Source organism: Oncorhynchus kisutch, linkage group LG24 (assembly GCF_002021735.2).
Source record: "Oncorhynchus kisutch isolate 150728-3 linkage group LG24, Okis_V2, whole genome shotgun sequence".
Lineage (NCBI taxonomy): Eukaryota > Metazoa > Chordata > Actinopteri > Salmoniformes > Salmonidae > Oncorhynchus > Oncorhynchus kisutch.
The window spans coordinates 12,492,794-12,510,797 of record NC_034197.2 but is presented as its reverse complement, the minus strand read 5'-3'; the positions used below and the strand labels follow the sequence as shown (position 1 = coordinate 12,510,797).

Here is an 18,004-nt window from a genome sequence, read left to right as displayed (position 1 = left end):
GTGAGGCTGGGAGCTTCACACAGGCTGGGAACTTTAACATTCATTATCTAGGACAGGGATGGGTAACTGGCAGTTCTGTAGACCCATGGCTCAACCCTTCCCCCCAAAATAACTGTAGCGAGTTAGAATAGTGGTGCAATTTCGAAATTTGGTTGTGCATCAGCTCTTGTTAGCCCATGTCAGCAATTTGTTTTTTGTTGTTTTTTAGATTGGTAAGTTAGTCTAGCCAGCTGTCTAAACTTGTACTAATCATGGTCGACAGGGGGGCACCCACAGGGGGGCACCCATTGTCACGCTCAGATATATTAAAAACTGATGAGCAAAAAAGACCGTATAACATAATACAAATACAGAGCAATTTCTGCCAAAAGATTTTGCTAATTATATTCATTTAAAAATTGGCATCCTAAAGACTGCAATAAATAAAATCTAGCTAAATTAAAATCTCCATTAACATTCTACTTTTTAAAAAGTGGAATTAACTATTGTGGCCTTCCATGGCTTCCTGTTTCACTGGAATATAAAAATGAGGAAACAAGCATATACAATCCCTTTCATCCATCACCATGGGGAAAGGCAAAAGACTCAAATGAAAGACAAATGGTGGTTTACTTTCATAAACCAGCCAATTGGTACAACAAAAATATCACCACTATTAACATGTTTAAAACCACTGGAATAGTGGCAAACATGACTGGCAAAGGACGCAAGTGTATTTTGTCCCCAATGCAAAGTGATTCCAAGGGCCACAGTTGGCAGAACTTGGTCACATCTTGGGGGTCACAGTCTCCATATCTACAATTAAAATGCCACCTCCATGCCAATAGGCTATTTGGAAGGGCTGCCATAAAAAAAAGCCTTTGAGAGCAAACAAATGTAAACGCCTGGAGTTTGCTAAACTGCATTGACACTTTGATTGGAACCGAGTGCTATGGTCAGATGAGACTAAAATAGAGCTATTTGGCCACACACACACACCAGTGGTGGGTTCAGCATTGAAAGGATTATACAAATGCAGAAAATAACCTAATTCCTACTGTAAAATATAGTGGTGGATCTTTGATGTTATCAGGCGGTTTTGCTTACCACTGGTCATATTGGGGCCCTTGTTAAAACTTCTTGGCGCACCCATCCCGTTTAGCGTCAACATCCGCCGGATTGCAGGGCGCCAAATTCAAATTAAATTAATACAAATATTAAATTTTCATGAAATCACAAGTGCAATAGACCAAAACACAGCTTAGCTTGTTAATCCACCTGGCGTGTCAGATTTCAAAAAAGCTTTACAGCGAAAGCAAACCAAGCGTTTATGTGAGGACATCTCTCAGCAGACAAAACTTTACAAACAGCTAGCAGAAGTAGCCTTTTCAATAGGAGAGAGAGAGAAAAGGTCTGCTCCAAGCTGCTCGAGCATGCGGCAGGGTACCCTAGTGGTTAGAGCATTGGACTAGTAACCAGAAGGTTGCAAGTTCAAACCCCCGAGCTGACAAGGTACAAATCTGTCATTCTCCCCCTGAACAGGCACTGTTCCTAGGCTGTCATTGAAAATAAGAATTTGTTCTTAACAGACTTGCCTAGTTAAATAAAGGTAAAATAAAAATAAATGCAAAACTCTGGGGACACACAGCTATCCATTGACACGATGTGATCATTCTTGCTCATTTTTCAGAATAAAAGCCTGAAACTATGTCTAAAGACTGTTCACACCATGTGGAAGCCATAGGGAAAGGAATCTGGTTGATATCCCTTTAAATGGAGGGAAGGCAATGGAACAGAGAGGTTTCAGAAAAACAGCACTTCCTGATTGGATTTTCCTCAGGTTTCGCCTGCAATATAAGTTCTGTTATACTCACAGAGAATATTTTGATAGTTTTGGAAACTTTAGAGTGTTTTCTATCCTAGTCTGGCAATTATATGCATATTCTAGCTTCTGGGCCTGAGAAATAGGCAGTTTCATTTGGGTACGTTATTCATCCAAACACTGCCCCCTAGTCTCAAGAGGTTAAGGTCAATTGTAGAATGAACTCCCAGGACGTTTTTTGCCCAAAAAGCTGGTTGCCTCTGCCAGGAGGCTGAAACTTTCCCACAAGTGGATCTTCCAGCAAGACAATGACCCCAAGCACACAGAAATGGTTAAGTGACCACAAAAAACAACATTTTGCAATTGCCATCAGTCTCCAGACTTGAACCCTGTTGATTTTAATTGACAAGGGCTGTCCATAAGCAGACTGAATGACATCAAGGATCTGGATAGATTCTGTATGGAGGAATGGTCTAATGATCCCTCCAAAAGGTGTTGTCCAATCTCATGAAACATTGTAGAAAAAGCCTGAGTGCCATTATCCTCACAAACAGGGGTGTCAATCATTTTGACACCTATATTTCTTTATTACTCTGTAGGTAGAGGTGTGCCACGTGCACTGTAGTGCAAAACAAAGAGTCAGACAAGGAAATGCAGTTCTCAAATGGAGATTTATTAACTCAAAAGGCTTAACATGTAGCTTTGGGAATCTTCATGTCCCAAAATAAAGTGCTCACTCAAACATGGCAAATGCTACAAAACAAACACTGGCCATTTAATTCAATAACTAAAGTAAACTTAAATACTGGGGAAGACCATCTTTTACCCCAGGGTATAGAGTGATTCAAACCTTAATCATATTGGGGTTCAATTCTTCTGGCTGGTGCAACAATTGCGACAGGGCTTCAGTGTATCCTCCTCACACCTCTCTACCATGTGAATGACCCTGCATGGCCTATGTGCTGCTGCAGCCCTAATTGCAGCAAGGTGTGCAGCTGCAGTCTATTAAGCTTCTGTGGAGAGCTGCCACACCTTGTAACGAGTCATTTGGCCACCAGGTGGGGCCAAAAGTGGGCCTTTCCCACCCTTCGAGTGCTCACAATTGGTTAAGCAAAATCTTATTCTCTGAACAATTTTATTAGTATGAAATAATATAATTCTTAAAATTTTGCTCATGTGTATTATTTATGTTATACAGTATTTTTTTATACTCATTAAGTTTGCTATTCATTTTGGAGGTGACTGTGTCTTGAAACCAGTGGCTAGTTGAGGTTGATATCAGAATAGTTAGATGACACAAATCGGTTCAAATATGTTTTAAACTCCATCCGCCCAGGACAGGCAGGCAGGAGAGCTTTATAGTGGGCCCTCAACAGAGGATCAGAAAGCACTTTGTCATGGAAAGATTGTCACCTCTTGGGCTAGTCAAAACATCCTCACAATGGAGTAGAAATCACTGAAAGGTGGGTGATCAGAAGGTGTTCCTTGATTTAGTCAAGGTGTGAAGAGATTGTTAAATGCAATTGGAGAAGAGGGGAAAGGTATAAGAATGTGATAATAGTTCAATAGTGGGGGAGGGAAAGGGGGAATGAATGCTGAATGCTTTCAACTGAAATGTGTCTTCCGCATTGAACCCAACCCCTCTGAACCAGAGAGGTTCGTGGACTGCCTTAATGAACAGCCACGTCTTCAGCCCCCAGAGAACAGTGGGTTAACTGCTTTGCTCAAGGGCAGAACAGCAGATGTTTACCTCGTCAGCTCAGGGATTTGATCCAGCAAACTTTCACTTACTGGCCCAACGCTCTAACCATTAGGCTACCAGCCGCCCTGAGTCTATCTCTGTGGAGGGACATTACTGACCCAAAGAACCCATACAAATCTAACTGAAGACATGAAACATCTAAACAGATAATCTGATACCTGATCATCTTGATAATGTCTTAATGATACTGCCCAAGGTCTCCAGACTACTCGCTCAGTTTAAAAATATGAGCTAAAAAAAGAGCCCTAATCTCTCTCCCTGGGTCAGTACCATCCCCACCAGTCCAAAACCTGAGCTATAGGTTTGCCTACTTCCCTGGCAGCATGCCACCCTTGGCATTTCCAGTCAGCCTGGCATGCCAGTTCACATTTTCATCCGCCCTCATCATGGCAGAGTTTCCCGTTTAAATGACTCTGGCTAATAAATAACTTTATCTCTCCCCCAAATCCACTCTCCCCTGACTGAACACCCTACAACAACAATCCCGGGCCTTTTTCAAAAGAAAACCGCTGACTGCACCAATTCTTTTCACTGGAGCCAACCAGCCAACCGTTGGTGTGATCATCTCCTGCTTCCCGGTCCCACTCCCTTGGGATGGATGGGGTCCGATGGGGTTCTCTCTCTCTGTCTGTCTTTCTGTCTGTCTCTCTCTCTCCCTATATCTCACTCTTTCACTCTCTCCCTCTCTCACTTATTCTCTCTTTCTGGATGGGCGATACGTTTCCATTTTTGGCAAACAAAAGCCTTTTTTTTTGGCAAACTTCATCAACTGATATGTTTCTCATGAAACAATGCTGTGTCAGTTATCACATTTTCACTAACAGTCAAACATAGGGCTGTGAAGGTCTCTCGGCTCTCCTTATATCGGTTGTTAGATGTAAACTAGGCATACTTTTACTTTGCTGCTTTTGGGTAAAGTTAGCTGACTTGAATATGAAGTTGATAAATAAATATACATTACCAGTCAAAAGTTTGGACACAACGACTCATTCAAGGGTTGATCTTTATTTTTACTATTTTCTACATTGTAGAATAATTGTGAAGACATCAAAACTATGAAATAACACATGGAATCATGATGTAACCAAAATATATTTTATATTTGAGATTCTTCAAAGTAGCCACCCTTTGCCTTGATGACAGCTTTGCACTCTCTTGTCATTCTCTCAACCAGCTTCATGAGGTAGTCACCTGGAATGTATTTCAATTAACAGGTGTGCCTTGTTCATTTGTGGAATTTCTTTCCTTCTTAATGCATTTGAGCCAATCAGTTGTGTGTGACAAGGTAGGGGTGGTATACAGAAGATAGCCCTATTTGGTAAAAGACCAAGTCCATATTGTGGCAAGAACAGCTCAAATAAGCAAAAGAGAAATGACAGTCCATCATTACTTTGAGATGTGAAGGTCAGTCAATACGGAAAATTTCAAGAACTTTGAAAGTTTCTTCAACTGCAGTCGCAAAAACCATCAAGCGCTGTGATGAAACTGGCTCTGATGAGGACCGCCACAGGAAAGGAAGACCCAGCGTCTTGCGTGAATCAGGCCTTCATGGTCGAATTGCTGCAAAGTAACCACTACTAAAGGACACCAATAATAAGAAGAGACTTGCTTGGGCCAAGAAACACGAGCAATGTGCATTATACCGGTGGAAATCTGTCCTTTGGTCTGATGAGTAAAACGTTTCCAATCGCTGTGTCTTTGTGAGACACAGAGTAGGTGAACGCATTATATGCGCATTTGTGGTTCCCACCGTGAAGCATGGAAGAGGAGGTGTGATGGTGTGGGGGTGCTTTGCTGGTGACACTGTCAGTGATTTATTTAGAATTCAAGGCACACTTAACCAGCATGGCTACCACAGCATTCGGCAGTGATACGTCATCCCAACTGGTTTGTGCATAATGGGACTATCATTTTTTTTTCAACAGGACAATGACCCAAATCACACCTCCAGGCTGTGTAAGGGCTATTTGACCAAGAAGGAGAGTGAAAAATTACCTGGCCTCCACAATCACTCAACCTAATTGAGATGGTTTGGGATGAGTTGGACTGCAGAGTGAAGGAAAAGCAGCCAACAAGTGCTCAGCATCTTTGGGAACTCCTTCAAGACCGTTGGAAAAGCATTCCTCATGAAGCTGGTTGAGAGAATGCCAAGAGTGTGCAAAGCTTCTTTGGTTACTACATAATTCCATATGTGTTATATCATAGTTTTAATGTCTTCACTATTATTCTACAATGTAGAAAATAGTCAAAAAGAAAAGAAAAACTCTTGAATGAGTCGGTGTGTCCAAACTTTTGACTGGTACTGGATATACAGTATAAAACATGTATTTTATTATAATTGTATCATCATATTCAATGCATTATTTGTTTATTTATTATGTATCTATTTATTAAGCAGGTTATTTTATTTTCATCCATAATCATCGGTTACACGATTACACCATAACCGTGCCAGCCCTAGCCAAATGTTTTAGCTTTTTCCAGAACAGGAAAAAGATCAAAACTAGTGTGACCTTTGTGTCCCTCTTAAGAGTTGGGACAAGTCCACTGTCTTGTGGTTATCATTCCCTACAGATAATTTGAGACCCTGCGACCTGCTCTGCAGTTTTCCTGCCCCCAACCCAACCTTGTCAGTGTAAAGGAGCTACACACCCAGGCAAAGTGGTGAGGGGGGTGGGGGGAAAAACACATTCCACCCATTGTTGGAATCCCAATGTTTACTTTTGAATTAGGCTTTTCACAATGACAAACGTTTGCCTTGCTAGAATGTAAAAGGAGGTACAGACAAAAAGGGACAGGCACACATTCTGTGGGGTATCAAAGGACAGGTGAGTCCACATGGTGAAGCCTCGAGACAAGATATCCCCTCTAAGTTTGCCCAGCTGCTGTTTACAGTGCAAGAGGAGATGAATACCAACATTTTGTCTCCGTGAACAATCAATGACCAGCAGCAGGGGCAGAATGATCAGGAGGAACAGGGCGAGTTGAGACAACGCCTCCAAGATCCCATCGTAGCATAGAGCACCATCAGCTATCCTGCATGTCTTGAGAGTCAAACATCTGCTGTCATCATAGCGAGACACAGAGCCAGACAGATGTGTGTCCATGAGATGGTGTAAATAACCTTGTTTTTACACACACACACACCAGCATTCCCATCCCCACCATGACCCTGTAACAGCCAACAGCCAATGCCTGTCAAGAGAGAACAGCGTGAGAAGAATGTTCCAGGAGATCAACTTCACCACCTAAACCAGACATCTTCCAGATACAGATACAGCAAGGTCTAACTTGTCACTGAAACTAGTTACTGGTTTTACTTCATTACAAATGTCTTACAATATAATCTTCCGGCATTACACATCTTGTAAAAAAGTTCCTCTTCGGGCCAGTATTTCCTAATTGTGCTAAAAGGTTGCATTTCTAGCCTCTTCTGAGAATGCTGATCAAAGCAAGAGCTCAGACTCCATATCTCTGTAGAGTCCAGATGGTGGTGGGTGTATGATAGCAGCAACACAGGGAACAACACAACATTCAGAAAACCCCTTCATGTTATTTCCTTCACGGCTAAGTCCTAACAATATCTCCTCAGACATGAGGAGGGAGGAGAGACGACGCTACCTGGGCTTTAAACAGGAACACAACTCTAAACAGTTCAGCTAGCAGCATTAAGTGGACGAAAGCATGACACGGGTAGGCTCTTCCCTGCCTGCCTGCACACACATGCACACACACACTGTAAAGCTTTCTGGCTGCTGCCCTGTGTAGAGTCCCACCTAGCACATCACTTCATGGCACCAGGGACATATGCTTTATCTCTCTGACCCCCAGCTTCGAGACTATATGTAGAGTAGAGTAGAGACACACACACACACACACACACACATGCTCAAACGTACGCACACAGGCACATGGACAAGCAAACAGACAGACACAGACACGCTGAGGAGCTTTTTGTCCTGTCTATAATCCTCTTAGAAATGGCCTGACATTTTTTTAAACGATTGGACGAGTGATGACTGGCATCAGGGAAAGAGGGAGAAAGTCAGTCCCTGAGAAACACTGTTATTCACACCTATTACACTGACTTAGAAACACTGTTATTCACACCTATTACACTGACTGAGAAACACTGTTATTCCACACCTATTACACTGACTGAGAAACACTGTTATTCACACCCATTACACTGACTTAGAAACACTGTTATTCACACCCATTACACTGACTTAGAAACACTGTTATTCCACATCTATTACACTGACTGAGAAACACTGTTATTCCACACCTATTACACTGACTGAGAAACACTGTTATTCCACACCTATTACACTGACTGAGAAACACTGTTATTCACACCTATTACACTGACTGAGAAACACTGTTATTCCACACCTATTACACTGACTGAGAAACACTGTTATTCCACACCTATTACACTGACTGAGAAACACTGTTATTCCACACCTATTACACTGACTGAGAAACACTGTTATTCACACCTATTACACTGACTGAGAAACACTGTTATTCTATACCTATTACACTGACCGAGAAACACTGTTATTCCACACCTATTACACTGACTGAGAAACACTGTTATTCTACACCTATTACACTGACTGAGAAACACTGTTATTCTACACCTATTACACTGACTGAGAAACACTGTTATTCTATACCTATTACACTGACCGAGAAACACTGTTATTCCACACCTATTACACTGACTGAGGCGAACAGGAGCAGCACAGGAGACAGACAGAGAGAGAGAGAGAGAGATGTCCATTGGTGATGTTTGACAATTATATAAAAACAAGATATAAAAATAAATAAATAGATTTGCACACTCTCTGTATATTTACAGTTGAAGTCAGGAGTTTACATACACTTAGGTTGGAGTCATTAAAACTTGTTTATCAACCACTCCACACATTTCTTGTTAACAAACTATAGTTTTGGCAAGTCGGTTAGGACATCTACTTTGCATGACACAAGTAATTTTTCCAACAATTGTTTACAGATAGATGATTTCACTTAATCACAATTCCAGTGGGTCAGAAGTTTACATACACTAAGTTGACTGTGCCTTTAAACAGTTTGGAAAATTCCAGAAAATTATGCCATGGCTTTAGAAGCTTCTGATAGGCTAATTGACATCATTTGAGTCAATTGGAGGTTTACCTGTGGATGTATTTCAAGGCCTACCTTCAAGCTCAGTGCACCTTTGCTTGATATCATGGGAAAATCAAAAGAAATCAGCCGAGACCTCAGAAAAACTTTTTAGACCTCCACAAGTGTGGTTCATCCTTAGGAGCAATTTCCAAACGCCTGAAGGTACCACGTTCATCTGTACAAACAATAGTACGCAAGTATAAACACCATGGGTCCACGCAGCTGTCATACCGCTCAGGAAGGAGTTCTCTCCTAGAGATGAATGTACTTTCGTGAGAAAAGTGCAAATCAATCCCAGAACAACAGCAAAGGACCTTGTGAAGAGGAAACAGGTACAAAAGTATCTATATCCACAGTAAAACAAGTCCTATATCGACATAACCTGAAAGGCCGCTCAGCAAGGAAGAAGCCACTGCTCCAAAACCGCCATAAAAAAGCCAGACTACGGTTTGCAACTGCACATGGGGACAAAGATCATACTTTTTGGAGAAATGTCCTCTGGTCTGATGAAACAAAAATAGAACTGTTCGGCCATAATGACCATCGTTATGTTTGGAGGAAAAGGGGAGGCTTGTAAGCTGAAGAACACCATCCCAATCGTGATGCACGGGGGTGGCAGCTTCAAGTTGTGGGGGTGCTTTGGTGCAGGAGGGACTGGTGCACTTCACAAAATAGATGTCATCATGAGGAGGGGATTTATGTGGATATATTGAAGCAACATCTAAAGACATCAGTCAGGAAGTTAAAGCTTAGTCACAAATGGATCTTCCAAATGGACAATGACCCCAAGCATACTTCCAAAGTTGTGTCAAAATGGAACAACAAAGTCAAGGTATTGGAGTGGCCATCACAAAGCCCTGACCTCAAACCTATAGAAAATGTGTGGGCAGAACTGAAAAAGCGTGTGCAAGCAAGGAGGCCTACAAAACTGATTCAGTTACACCAGCTCTGTCAGGAGGAATGGGCCAAAATTCACCCAATGTCACAACTTCTGCCGAAGTCAAAGCCTCTCCTTGTTCGGGCGGTGCTCGGCAGTCGACGTCCCCGGTCTTCTAGCCATCATTGATCCATTTATCATTTTCTTTTGGTTTGGTCTTCCTACACACCTGGTTTCAATCCCATTCATTACCCGTTGTGTATTTAACCCTCTGTTTCCCCTCATGTCTTTGTCAGAGATTGTTTGTTTTTTCAGTGTTGTGTTGTATTGGTTCGCGACGGGTCCTCGTCCACACTTTGTTTATTTGTTACATTTAGTGTTGAGTAAGTTTCGTTTATTGTTATTAAATAACTCCCTTACACTCAGTTGGATTCTCCTGCGCCTGACTTCCCTGCCACCTATACCACACACACGACTCTGACACCCAACTTATTGTGGGAAGCTTGTGGAAGGCTACCCGAAACGCTTGACCCAAGTTAAACAATTTAAAGGCAATGCTACCAAATACTAATTGAGTGTATGTAAACTTTTGGGGATGTGATGAAAGAAATAAAAACTTAAATAAATCATTCTTTCTACTATTATTCTGACATTTCACATTCTTAAAATAAAGTGGTGATCTTAACTGACCTAAAACAGGGAATTTTTACTAGGATTAAATGTCAGGAATTGTGAAAAACTGAGTTTCAATGTGTTTGGCTAAGGTGTATGTAAACTTCAACTGTATAAACTGCCAGTGATTTATTGGGTAAAACCAAATGGGAAGAAGGCACAGTGATACTGAAACATTGGTGTATTACCCAATAAATTACTGGAAGCTTAAACAGAGTGTGCGACTGTAACGGTTCTCTAGGTGTGAAGGAGAGTCGGACCAAAATGCAGCGTGTAGATTGCGATCCATGTTTAATGAACAAAACGAAAAAACACAAATCAATATTAAACACTACAAAAAACAAAGAACGTAACAAAAACCGAAACAGCCTATACTAGTGAAAACTAAACCATAGACAGGAACAAGGACACTAAGGACAATCACCCACAAAACCCAACACAAAACAGGCTACCTAAATATGGTTCCCAATCAGAGACAATGACTAACACCTGCCTCTGATTGAGAACCATATCAGGCCAAACATAGAAATATACAAACCAGACACACAACATAGAATGCCCACCCAGCTCACGTCCTGACCAACACTAAAACAAGGAAAACACATATGAACGATGGTCAGAACGTGACAGCGACTCTCTTTGTTTTGTTAGCGTCCAGTTTATTCTCCGCTAGTCTGTGCTTTAGCTCCAGCTTTTTATTGACAATGGGAGTATGACAACATGATGACTCTGTGCCTGAGTGTGTGTGTCTGTGTAAATTCATGTGAATTTCCTGTGTACGCTTAGCCCCTTGAACAAAGTGGTGGGGGGATTGACAAACTGCCACTTGTACCACTAAACCTCAGGCTGAGACCCTCTTGGATAAAGTGGATGATGAGAGAAGCCCCTCTGCTCTCTACAGAGCTCTACACAGAGTCCAATACAAAGTGATGCTGGGACAGGAAGGAAGCATACGAGCCTCTTTCAACAGACAACAACTCTCTGACAACTAGCTACAGTATTATCTATTTTCAATGTTCCATACAGACATTGACACATGCAGGGTCACAATATTTCTAAATGGAAAGACGGATAGGGAGAGAGAAAATAAATGTATAATGTGTAAATGAGTGTGACCGCATGGTGAGCTGTCACCGGCGGGATGTTTTAGTGTATGGGCAGTGTGTTTGTGTGTGTGAGATAAAATGAACAAAAATATTTGAAATATTACATTCTGACTGCAATACTCAGAATGACTGCAATCTTCCCCCAGGCCATTCATTCTCTCCTACATACAGGATGCCATGCATGCTAACAGCCCCCCCCCCCCCCATTTTATAAGAAATGTCATGCAATTGTACTAATTCATGTAAATGATAACTTAGTGAAAGTGACTAACAAAATTATATCTTAGTGATTGACATAACAAGAGAAAAACTGCTGATGCACAACCGAATGTTGAAATTGCACCTTGTGTATTCTACTATTCTCATTAAGTTGACTCCTCCCCCCAAAATCATTTTTGCTTCTGCCTGGAGCCGGCCCTGCATGCTACGATAAGTCACCACTCCCACAGGCATTCCAGTGTGTACCAGGCCCGGTATTTCTCTCTAGACACCCTTGACTAACGTCTTGGAAGGATCCAGAGTCAGGTTCAGATTAGCTGCTCGTTATGTTGGAGACAGCCTATAATCTCCTAGTAGTGTGAGGAGGAACTGTGTAGCCTATGTAGAGCTGGGTGATATGGACAAAAATCCATATTGCCTGAGTTGATAACAATCATGCGCACCACAGTTTTTTAAATTACCCTTTAAACTACTACTAGTAGTTTGATGTTGTAGCCATCAATTGTCCCATTACAATCACCCATATTGCAAACCTATTTAATTTCCAACTTCACATTTCTGTGGTATAGGCTACTTAGCGTAATGAACTATATCAGCAATGTGCCTGCGATCAAGTGATTGGTATGGTTGGAGTCGGCAATTTCTGGTTTATCGACCCAGCTCAAAGCCGACGTACAGCCCCTGGTTTGAAGTCCACCATGTGTTTCACATTACATCTACTTAACAAGTCATTGCGGGTAGTGCCTGCTGCCTCTGGCCTTCAATGTACAATCTTGAATTTTTCATATTTGCTGCATATATTGACTGTATGCCTGAATAACATGAAATAGGCTGATAAAATGGGAAGTGTTCCAAAAAATGATCAAGGAAAACAAAACAAGAACACAGTTGTCATTGAAATGGTAACTATTGAGAGTATGAGTCATTTAGCATGCAACCCTTTATTGTTCTTTCACCACAGCTGATTTGAGATAAAACAAGGGGAAACTATGGCACTATATTGTGCCAGTTTCCCTGTCGTTTTTCCACACAAGGCCCTGGGAGGAACACTGTTAAAAACGACTTCTGCCTCAGCCTGCCAAGCAGAGACTTCAGCCTTGCACACACACACACACACACACACACACACACACACACACACACACACACACACACACACACACACACACACACACACCTCTTTATTTACACCAGAGCTATTGTTCAGGAAGGCATGTCAAAAGAAGCGGCTGGCTTGTATGGACTTGCAAGGTGAGACTGCTGGAGCAGCAGAGATAGGCAAGTGAGGAGAGAAAGGAGATGTCCAAACCACAATTAGAGGGAGGGTGTGATTAGAAGTGAAGAAATGTTTGGCTGCTCCGTGTCTTGCTGGGCTGGGGAGATGCTTTTCTCTTTTTCCCCAGGGACAAAAGAAACAGTGGAGTAAGCCAAAGGAGGGGAAAGGATAACACACATGTACACACATGTACACAGAGACAGACAATTTCAAACAAAAACATTTTGTAGATGAAACATACATACAGAGAGCCTAGTATGGAATACTTTTAAAAACAGAGAAACTCTATCTGGGAAGTGAGGCTCTGTGAAATTAAAGATGCTGGACTGGCAGGCAGGCTTTTGCAATTATTCCTGTGACAAATGTAGCCTAAAATACGTATTGGTTAACTGGCAACTCTACAATTTGAAGCACATCTCACCTTCCTTTACTGTATATGAAAACACTAACAGCCATGCTGCAATATTGTAATTGACTGAGAGTGGTGTTTTGGAGGCAAAGGACCTACTCTGTTACAAATGGCTGGCGACACAGAGACCAGAGGTGGAGCTGTGAAACCAGAGAACCCTGTCAGACACCACCCTAAATAAAACATCTAAAACCAGGAGAACCATTTTCAACCTTGATGATAGCAGAATCATGAGACACAGAATACATATTATTAACATTTTATGTATAGTGAAAAAGGCATTGGAAAGACCCAAGCTGATATGTATTTTCCTCCCATGATGTTCCTTGTCTATGAGGAGATGAGTTGGCCTATGGAAGAGGTTTGTAACAGGCATTAGGCAATGGAGGATCCTGGCTGGTCTCAGGTCATCCCGCAGGTAAAGAAGACGGATGTGGAGGTCCTGGGCTTATGTGGTTAGATGTGGTCTGCGGTTGTGAGGCTGGTTGGATGTACTGCCAAATTCTCTAAAACGACGTTAGACGCGGTTTATGGTAGAGAAATTAACATTCAATTCTCTGGCAACAGCTCTGGTGGACATTCCTGCAGTCAGCATGCCAATTAAACGCTCCCTCAATACTTGAGACATCTGCAGCATCGTGTTGTGTGAAAAGCATATTTTATAGTGGACTTTTATTGTCAACCCGGCACAAGGTGCACCTGTGTAATGATCATACTCTTTAATCAGCTTCTTGATATGCCACACCTGTCAGGTAGATGGATTATCTTGGCAAATGAGAAATGCTCACTAACAGGGATGTAAACAAATTTGTGCACAAAATTTGAGAGAAATAAGCTTTTTGGAACATTTCTGAGGATTTTTTATTTCAGCTCTTGAAACATAGGACCAACACTTTACATGTTGCGTTTATATTTTTGTTCAGTATAGTTGACAGGACAGAGCTACAGTAACAGAAAATATAGGCCAGGGGTAGGCAACTAGATTCCGGAACACAATTCTAATCATTGTACTGTACATTGCAAATTGACCGCAACTAAGGCCCAAGTTTCTTTTTGCTAAAGTCCTGGTGATTTTAGTATTTCTTGACCAAAAACTAAAATCTTAAAAACTCTGGGGGGCACCAAAAAAAACACATGCTGCCTGTTGCAAACCCCTGGTATAGGTTAATCCATGTGTCAAACAAACACAAGGCCCGTGGGGCAAATTCAGCCCATGACACATTTCTATCCGGTCCAAGCAATGATTTAGGTTGTGAATTCATTTAGGCCTGCTTCCATAAAGCCCGCCGTGAGTTGCACTACAAGTCACAGCAAGCACTGCCAACGTGCTGCACGCCAAACGGCAGTGCATTTCCACACACACAACCCCTCGTCCCAGACCCACACACAGAACCACACACGAGCCAGCCAGTGCTCTGTATCATATTATCACTAATGGCACTGACCCAATCTTCTACCAGACCAAAACCTGCAACAAAACACCATGCAAAGGAGAAACATGTAGGTCTATGACAGAAACATTTAAAGCAGGAGCCTTTGCTGGCTACTCAACTACAAGACATTTTGAGTGCAAAACATACAGCAATGTTGCATTCAACCGCACCAGTGATCAATGCAGTGCACCAGTGATCAATGCAGTGCACCAGTGATCAATGCAGTGCAAAACAAAGGACAACATGTTTTAAGTTTAAATATCACATCAACCTAGCTATGTTTTGTTATTTTGAGTTATGAAATCATTTTTCGATTAGGGTCGCAGCACATTATGCAAGTCGGCAAGCATACCAGCAAAGGCTGGACAAACATTTTTGATCTCTTCTTTTGTTTTCATATGTTAAAAATCCAATATGAAGCATCCTACGTACATAAGTGGACATTACAAAGGGCCATTTAAAAAATATATATATATATATTAAACAACAGGCCATTTCTAATGGACGTTTTTTGGTAACAGGCTATGTTTGGCCCACTTACATCTTGTGTTTTTTCAATATGGCCCTTGCGCTGATTGAGTTTGACACCCCTGGGCTAATCACCCTGAATGGAAAAACATGTGAAGTATATGTTACAAAGGTAGGCAGATATTCCATCTAGTAACAGTAGATTGTAACTGTCACACCTGCTCCTGCTCTTCCCCCCTGGCGCTCGAGGGCGACAGGCTGCCCTGCTTTACGCACTCCTGCCACCATCAGTACGCACACCTGCCTTCCCTCGTCACGCGCATCAGCGATATTGGACTCACGTGGACTCAATCACCTGTTAATTACCTCCCCGATATTTGTCAGTTCCCCAGCTCTGTTCCTCCGCTGCTGCATTGATTGTCGTTTGTCTTTGTGTTTCCCAGTTCTGACGCTGTTCCCGTCCTGTTGCATGTTCGTTCCAAATTGAATGTCAACTCCCCGTACCTGCTTCTCGTCTGCAGCGTCGTTCCTTACAGTAACTGTAGTCTGTGGGTGTGTAGATTGAGTGGGATGGAGCACATTCCAAGACAACTTTCCTTCCTTCACTGTGAGTGTGAGAGAGGGCCCCCAGATGGCACCTTCAGATCCCCCCCCCCCTTCAATTATCACCACAGCAGGGGTACCAACAGGGTACCTCTCTCCACAGACTACCAAGGCCTCTCCTCAGTCCAAACCCCACACTGTCAATGACTGAGGTGGCTGAGACAACACTCCACAACTGTCAAAACAACCTAGTGAGACAAATTGACACACTTATCAGTCCACTGTTAAGATCAGACTTATTCTGGATATTATTCACAGATAATGGCCACCATAATGTTATGCGTTACTGCTTCGGCCTACTATCAAAAAAGAATCCACTGACGTTGCCAACCTGAGCTGACCCCAAAACTAAAAAAATGTATCACCTTGACTTAAAAAAACATAAACACGGAAAAGCATTTTTATGCGTCTAAAAATAGAGCTCCATTTCCGGTAAGGAGCTTTAGAGAGTGACCCAGCAGGCCTCCAAGAGACAGCGGCAGCATCCCAAAGAGCACCCTATTCCCTACATTTTGTGCCTCTTTTGAACAGAACCCTATGGGCCCTGGTCAAAAGTAGTCCACCGCATAGGGAATAGAGTGCCATTTGGGATGCAGACTGATCCTCCCTGACAGTGTCCAGTTCCCTCAGACGACAGCTGGGACAGCGAGGTGCTGATTGAGGTGGTCGTCTGGCAGCTCACAGGGGGAAGAGCAGCTAGGGTTATTTATAACGGGATGGAAGGGCCCCTCGCCCCAGGAACGCCACACTGTGTCATTTAAGAAGCCCCGATAACGTTTCCGTCCCCTGGATAACTCCTGACTGCCAGGCTCTGTCAGCCTACCAAGGGGAAGGGATCAATAGCTTCGTCATGTAAAAGGACGGACTCACCGATTGAAGCTTGGCTAGGCTCCAAGTACCTAGTGCTGAATACTAGTGAAAAGGACAAATACATCCTATTCAAGGATTATGCACATCATTCTATAATCATACAAAGGATGTAGGATGTATCTTACAATTTGTGTTCATGGTTGTCAACAATAATAAGCAGCAAAGTTTAAAAAACACTTTTGTTCAAATATTCACTCAAGATCTATTTGAATTCATCACAGATCTTCAGAAGATAGCAATAGCACCACAATTCTCTGCTGGATGATCTACGCTTCTCATGGAGTGTTTAAGTCAAGTAAGTCAAGCTCATCTGATTTCAAGCTCTGCAGGCCAGGAGGAGTCCTGAAGGAAGTAGCGGCCGCTGTTTGATGACTCTGATAAAGCTCTGGTTTCTCACACCAGTAGCAGCACCAGCAGCAGTGGCAGCTTTACATTCATCCTCCACTCTGGCTCTCATTTTCGCCTCAGGAGTGAAAGTCTGACACTACCTGTTGCCTCGGCCAAGCTAGCTCACACTGTGCCATGGACCACCAGGTCAAAAGGAATGAAATGAGTTAACTCACAGCCTTCTGAGTCTTACCATAGGAAATGTCTCATTCTCATTCTCAGATAAAAGAAAATCATTGCAAAGCAGGAAGAGCAAAGAAATGTCAAGAAAACACTGTAAAGTCAAATGACCATATTTTAGTGCAAATCAGAACATTCTCAAAAATGACCTTGTTTACAAAGTTTTGTGAGAGATTGTGAGGTAAAAGATAAGTCTAAAACTAGAAGTTATCAGTCCTACATCAACTTTTTCTTTGCTAAACTGGTCAGTGTAAAAGCCTAGGGAAAGAACATCCTCACGGCCAGGGGTAATTTCACGTTGCAAAGCCACTTCCAGACAGTTCCCAACTTCACAAGGTATTGCTATTTGGGACGGCTATCTCATAATTAACTGGGAATTGGCAGTGTACCACCGTGGTGAAGCTTTTGGAATGTCGAGCGAGCAGTGAGCAACGACAACATGCCGCTGCCGAGCATCTCAGACCACAAGTTCAACCTCTTTGTTTGGTAACCTGATATGCTCCTTTTCAGCGAGGATCACAACAAAAACCTCCTGCTAACAGGACAGGCCACAGAGCTTTGTGGGGGCCCATCTACAATTCAAAGACGCAATGCTCTTTCTATTTGAGACCTTGCAGTAGATATTTCAACAGAATGACAAACATGGTCAGTAGTTATTTTCTGTTGAGGGATATACAGTGCCTTGCGAAAGTATTCGGCCCCCTTGAAATTTGCGACTTTTTGCCACATTTCAGGCTTCAAACATAAAGATATAAAACTGTATTTT

The 18,004-nt window shown here is 42.4% G+C and overlaps 1 protein-coding gene across 15 annotated transcripts in view; it reads right to left on the bottom strand.

Moving 5' to 3' along the window:
• The window catches only part of LOC109869149 (basement membrane-specific heparan sulfate proteoglycan core protein), a 168,433-nt gene that overhangs the window by 114,598 nt on the left and 35,831 nt on the right, over positions 1-18,004 (bottom strand). The gene's annotated exons all lie outside the window — the stretch shown is intronic.